Genomic DNA, 7,292 nt, shown 5'->3' with positions numbered 1-7,292 from the left:
ATAAGGCCCAGTGACGGCTGGTGGTAATTTATCCACGGTGTGCATTAGAGCAGATACAGAATGATTTTTTTACATTATGTTAATTCTAATCCATGAGCATCATATTTCGTCGAAATAGAATACATAGCATGCAAGACATACCACTGGTACATTCTACCCTTAAAACTTCAGGAACAGAAATAATATAAGCATGCTAATGAAAACAAATATTCTAACCACACCTTTACAAGTGACGGTGGGTGAAATTCATTCTCCTTTCCTTCTTCCGAGCAATCTTGTCTATCACCATGTCATGGAAACCTTCGATACCATCCAAGAATTTTTTTCAATTGACAACATCGCCAAAGCAGTGAGCCTGTCCTCGTCCATATGGCTACGCAAGAATGTTTTAACACGTTTAAGGGTAAAAAAATCCTCGACGACGACGACGACGATCCTCAAAAATTGACGGGCTTATATACTCGAAGTTCGTCCAGCCTCCGGTGTGTATATATACCACCTCTTCGGCGGCGATGATTTTACGCGAAGTGCGTAAGCAGGGGAAAAATGACGATACAAGTGTATGGGGACCAGTGTAATATTTCCAGTGTTAGTGAAGGAGAATTAGAAAGACAGGCTTCTAGTGAGCACGTGCAAAGGCACTCTAAAATTAAGAAGACTACAAACTAACGGCGTCGGAAGCCGGGAACGGCCCTAATAGGGTAGTTTCCTTCATCAAAGAAAACGAAAGGCATTGATTGCGATTCGTTACCTACCATTAGTGTATTCATAATATTGAAATTATTTGGTTTTAGAAATATCGGTTTAGACGAATGGCAAGGGTCAAATTTTATCCTCATTTGAAAAAGGCCAGATTGGCGCCCATGCGATTCCACTCCACATGACGTCACAGGGACCTAGTTTCTACACGAGAGGATAGGAGTTATATATCGTCTGAGGTTACCAATGCATGCATGAGGCGCAGAGCTCAGGGAAACATGTCTTAATAATCACCTATTAAAACTGGCTAAGGTCGGAAAGTTTTCTTCGTTTGATAAGGTATTAATAAACCTTTTTTAAGCCAAGCGCTACCATCCAGCAAGGTACTCAGCTACCCGCTAGCAGCCTGCGACGTATCAGCGCTAAGCCTCGCCCATGGTCCTTATATGGCCTCGCCTCAAGGTCACCTCACCGGGCGGGAGGGGGAACCAGAAATACGACGTACGGAGATATTTCCCGGCATTCATACGTCGCTTGAAAATTTTCACTTTTCATTTAATCGCGAAAGATAGATATTGTCATTTAAAAATCTAAAAGCGTGAAATAAGTACTCCAGGAGTAATAATCTTTCGATTAAGGCAATAAAAAAATAAAAGGAAACCACCCTATTGGCCCCAAAATTGTTTTATCATTTTTTTTTCTTGATTTTGAACAATTTTTATATATTTTTTGTTTTAAGAATTTTCATTTTTTTTTCTTTTCAAACCACAAAATAATATTTACAATGACAATAATATTAATTATTTGAAAGAAAAGACAGGAAAGAATTCGGTATTAGAGAATTAACATTTCTTTTGGAAGTCTGTAGCTTTTGAATCGTTTAAAATGTATAGGGTAATCCCATAATGTTTTTGTAAGAGTGTTACGTGGAAGGGAGTTCTGGAGTCTCACAGCTTGTGACTTGATGAACTCGTGTATTTTGGGTACCTTGTGAGCGCGTCTTATTTCAGCAATAGGGTAGTTTCCTTCATCAAAGAAACCGAAAGGCATTGATTGCGATTTGTTACCCACAATTACTGTATTCATAATGTACAAATTATTTCGTTTTAGAAATACCGGTTTAGACGAATGGCAATGGTCCATTTTTATCCTCATTTGAAAAGGGTCAGATTGGCGCCCATGCGATGCCACTCCACGTGACGTCACAGGGACCTAGTTTCTATAGGAGAAGATAGGAGTTATACATCGTCTGAGATTACCAATGCATGCATGAGGCGCAGAGCTCAGGGAAAGTGCAAGTTTTCGCGCGCTTGAAATTTTTCACTTTTCATTTAATCGCGAAAAATAGATATCGTCATTTAAAAATCTAAAAGCGTGAAATACGTACTCCAGGAGTAATAATCTTCCGATATAGGAAATAAAAAATTAATATGAAACCACCCTATTGGAATGAGTCTGCGTTGGTTTGTGATGTAGCGCATAGTACGATTCTGGAATGTTTCTAAGCGTTTGATATTCGTAAGGGAAGTGCTGCCGAACACTTCGCACCCGTAAAGCAGCCGAGGTCGAATAAAGGATTTGTACAGCGTCACCTTGTCCTTTCTAGCGATCGCAGACCGCGAATTTAGCATGCAGCTAAGAGCTATCCTAGCTGCAACAGATGATATCATGGCTTGCTTTACGTGCGCGGACCAGAGTAATTTGGAATCGAAATGTAACCCTAAGAATTTGTGTATTGAAACCATTGGTACTTTACAGGAATTGAAGGTAAGGGAGTTGGAGATAGGTTTTTTTCGCCGTTGAAAGACGACAAGACTGCTTTTGGCAGCGTTGATTGTCGTCTTCGACGAAACAGTCCACTTTTCAAGAAGAGAAAGATGGGTTTGGATTTTACGCAAAGCGTAAGTGCCGCTCCAGGATTGAGCCGCTATTGCGGTATCATCGGCAAACATGAAAGTTTGAGTTTGTGGAGAAGAAGGAAGGTCATTGACATAGAGGTTGAAGATTGTAGGTGACAAAATGGCGCCCTGGGGAACGCCACAGTTCGTTTCTCTCGCTTGCGACAATTCACCGCCTTCGGCTACCTGGAATTTCCTCTCGTGTAGAAAACTCTGAATGAGTTTCGAGAGATTGGGCGGAATGTTTGCCCTGCAAAGCTTAAGATTTAGGCTCTTGTGCCACACTTGATCGAATGCCTTGGCGACGTCGAGGAAAACCGCTGCCGTATACATACGGCGTTGAAACCCTTGGGCAACGAATTCAACTAGGTGCAATGTTGAGATTCCTTGGCGGAATCCCATTTGCTCCGGGCGGATAACGTCATTTGACCGTAAGTAAATGTCGAGACGTTTTTTGATGATTTTTTCGAACATTTTTTAGATGTTCGAAAGCAAGGATATTGGACGGCGGTTGAGGGGAATGGTAGGATCTTTTCCAGGTTTAGGAATGAGGACTAAGCGCGCTGTTTTCCATGCAGATGGAAAATAACTGGCGGCCATGCAGTTATTAAGCAGCGCTAGGAGATAGAGAATGACAGGTCTTGGTGCATTCATCAATTGTCTGTTCGACACCTCGTCGAGTCCAGACGCTTTTCTTGGATTGAGATACTTGACGAGTAATCTCAATTCCGTCTCTGTCGCAGGAATGAATGGAGGAGAAGGAGTACCTATTCGCAAGTGCGGTATACTCTATTTCTGCTTCTTGGTCGTCGTCAGTCATCGACCAATCAGCTTTCAGCGTCATTATGGCCTGAAGGGCGTCAGCTAAAATCTCTGCTATGTCTTCAGCGTCATGGATGAACATGTCATTTTGTCGCAAAGGAACCTGAGAAGGCCCTTTTTTGTCAGGGAACGCGCCAACTTCCAAATGGAGTTGCCGTCAACAGAAAGAGAATTAATCTTGTTCATCCATAATTCCCTACGATGTCGGCCAATTTCTTGCTTCACTCGAGCGGCAAGAAAATTGTATAGTCTTCTGTCAGTAACATCATGTCTCCGAATCCATCGTCTACGCACTCGGTTTCGTTCCTTCATGAGTTCAAGGATATGGTCAGGAAGGATATTTGGATCGGCCGGTGGCCGGAAATATGGAAGGGAAGCAAGGGCATGGGCATCTAGGAGTTTTGATGTAATTAACTCTACATGCTCGTCAATTGCATCGGGGGTGGCTATGGTTGGGATGGGAATTTGGGAAAAGGAATCATTGGAGTGATTGACATAAATTGCTAATTCGTTTTCACTGAAGGTGACGGAATGAACTCTTCCGGCGAACACCAAACATGCATTTGGATCGGAAAGTGGTCGCTAGAAAGATCGTCAATTACTCTGGGAGTAGAAAGTCGGTGGATATTTTTTGTCACACAGAGATCAAGAATATCCATGTTGCCCACGGAATCAACATGCGTCGCCGAGAGCGGCACTTCGACATTACACACGCCATCAGAGACAAAACTGTTAAGAATTGTCCCACGCGCGTTAGTGCGTTGACAGCCCCAATCTACATGCTTTGCATTCCAGTCACCGGCAGCGATGATTTTACGGTCGGCGGATAACAAGAAACGAACTTCGTCACGCAGGAGAGGTTTAGCCGCGGATTGGTAAACAGAAGACATATATAAATTGCCCGTTGGAGTAGGAATAGAAATACCAATGGTTTCTAATGTGCTAAAGGCATGCGAAGGCAGTGCTTAATGTTTGATGGTGGATTTTACTGCGATCAACACTCCACCGCCACGGTTCGAGCGATCACGCAGATAGACTTTGAAATTGGGAATATCGTCTGCTTCACTAGTTGTCATCGGAATTGTCGCAAGAACTTTCAGTAGTTTAGTTGTTTCACTGATGTGTTTTGAATGTTATTGTCAACGATGAATCCTAGAAGGGCAACGACACTGGAGACTTTCCGGAAGTCCTCGTGCATGTAAATTATTTCAAGCTCAGTTTTCAAGCTCAATTTTCAATTGACCCATTGGTTTCGAAGTTAGCAGAGATTTGCGTTGTTTAAAACAAACCCGTCAATTTTCGTTGTGTAAACAACTTGTGTTCTGAAAACTGTTATTAATAGATCAGGCTTTCATGAATCAAAATTCCAAGTTATTGAAACAAAAACGACGAGAATACAAAGCGCTCAAAGCTGGGCAACTTGATTTTACGCGCAAAAAAACGGGTACTTTTTTTAGAAAAAATGAAGTGCAGGAACTACTATGGCGCGATTTTTTTTAAGTAAATGATACAAGGTAGAAATAAATTCTCTTTCATATGCTTTTTGTTGCATTGATAGTTTAGGCGACTGCTGCACTACCTGCGAGTTACTCACCAAACATCCACGTGCGCACTCGCGTCGTTTTGAGTCTGTCCAAACACCCATTAGTACAGTACATGCCCCCCGCTTACCTCGTCCCGCCCGAGCACCCTCAAGCGATCGCATAGACCGAATTTGCGACCGGCGCAATGCCACGGGATCGCACACTTGCAGAGTGGTGAATTCGCCAAGAAGATAGCTGTGGCATTTGGACCTTCATAACACATCCAGAAGTAGAAAGGATTTTTATCCTTCTCGTTGCAAGGGAATAGTTATCTTTAATTCATCTTTGGGTGTGCACTTGCTAACATGCGTATATGCACGCGCCGCCACCGATAAGGCCCGAGGAATAGATGATATTCTATCAGAGCTGATCAAATTTGCAGGAGAAAAGGTCTTAACTCAACTGTACAAAACTTCATATTTACGATATGTACTCAACAGGAGATTTACCTACTAGTAGTAACTTCAAGAAGAACATCACCGCGACACCACCCAAAAAGAAGAGAGGAGAGAAGTGCGAAGATTTTAGGACCTGACGACACATGCGTCGAAGATTCTGACAAGAATCATCTAGAGAAAAATAGAACGAAGAGCAGAAGAATTCCTGGAGGAGGACCAATCCGGATTTAGGAAAAGCAAGGGCACAAGAGAAGCAATTTTGGCACTTAGGCTGCTCATAGAGTAGAGAATGGATAAAAACAAACCGACTTTCATAGCATTTGTCGATTTAGAGAAGGCATTTGATGACGTGGAATGGAATTCAATGCTTACAATTTTGAAAGAAATTGGAGTGCTCTACAACGATCGTAAAAATTTTTTTAGTTTGTATAAAAACCAAGTAGATGTGAGCAAATGTGGACCCAACGGTGCAGAAGCAAGAATAAGAAAAGGAGTGAGATAGGGTTGTGCAATTTCCCCCTTAATTTTTAATGTTTACATAGAGAAAGCCACCAATGAAATCACGGAGAAAGCTTCGGGTGTCATTATCCACGGAGAAAAAATTAGTATGCTGCGATTTGCTGACGACATAGCAGTCATAGCCGATACAGAGAAAGATTTGAGGAAAACTTTGACAAATACGGAAAGGACAATAGCTAGATATCAGCTGAAAATCAACAAAAAGAAGACTAAGATATTAGTATGCAGCAAAAAAGAGGAGTATAAGACAGAGATTAACCTAGAAAAAGCATAAGCTTGAAGAGGTGACCCCTATGAAAAAATTGTATAAACCTGTTTCAAAATTTTATACAATTTATACAATTACCATGGCAATTGTATAAATTGTATAAAATTTTGAAACAGGTTTATACAATTTTTTCATAGGGGGAGAGAGTTTTCTTACTGGGAAGCCGAATTACCAACGATGGACGAAGCAAGAAAGACATAGTAGAATAGCGTAGGCGAAGAGGGCTTTCTACAAAAAGAAGAATCTTCTTACAGCTGAGAAAACAATCATAGAAGTAAGTAAACAATTTATCAGATGCTACATATGAAGTATGTTTCCCTATGGAATTGGTTCGGACGTTGACAGCAGCAGAGAACAGTGGCGTAGCGGAGTAGTGGGGTCCGGATCCCCCCCCGAAATATAAAAACGCAATTATTGTCCTTCATAAAAGAAAACAAAATATTGAAAAATCAGGAATTTACAAAATGTTTCTTTAACAAATTAAGTTTTTTCGATTATGAAAAGTGTTAAAATTAGTCTAAAACTCATTACTTAGTGCCCGATTTTTCAAAAATTTTCCCCCCTGGTTTTGGACTACCCCCCGAACGAAATTCCTGGCTACGCCACTGGCAGAGAAGTCAAGAGTGGAAGCATTCGAAATGTGGTGCTACCGAAGAATGATGAAGATAAAATAGATTGACCGTGTGAGTAACCAGGCAGTGCTAAGGAGAGTAGGAGAAAAGAGAAGCCTCCTAAAAACTTTAAGCAGAAGAAGGGACAACTTAGTTGGCCACATTTTGAGGCACGATGGTCTGATGAAGACAATCGTTGAAGGACAAGTGGAAGGGAAAAGGGGCAAGGGACTGCCCCGAATGAGTTACATAGGACAGGTTATAAAGAATGTAAAAGAGAAGAAACACGTCGCTATAAAAAGGTTAGCGGATAGGAGAGAGAAATGGAGAGCTGCGTCAAACCAATCTTAGGTTTATTGACTAATGATGATGAGTTCACATTTCATCAAAAGCTATATGTATCGACGCGGAAAACCCTCAAGATGGCGAAGGAAAAGCGCAAAATTGCCTCTGCATTAACCACACAACAGCATTTATTATTCATGTGAGCAAAC

Source organism: Ischnura elegans, chromosome 1, assembly GCF_921293095.1.
Source record: "Ischnura elegans chromosome 1, ioIscEleg1.1, whole genome shotgun sequence".
Lineage (NCBI taxonomy): Eukaryota > Metazoa > Arthropoda > Insecta > Odonata > Coenagrionidae > Ischnura > Ischnura elegans.
The sequence above is the reverse complement of the archived record's forward strand: the minus strand, read 5'-3'. Positions refer to the sequence as shown.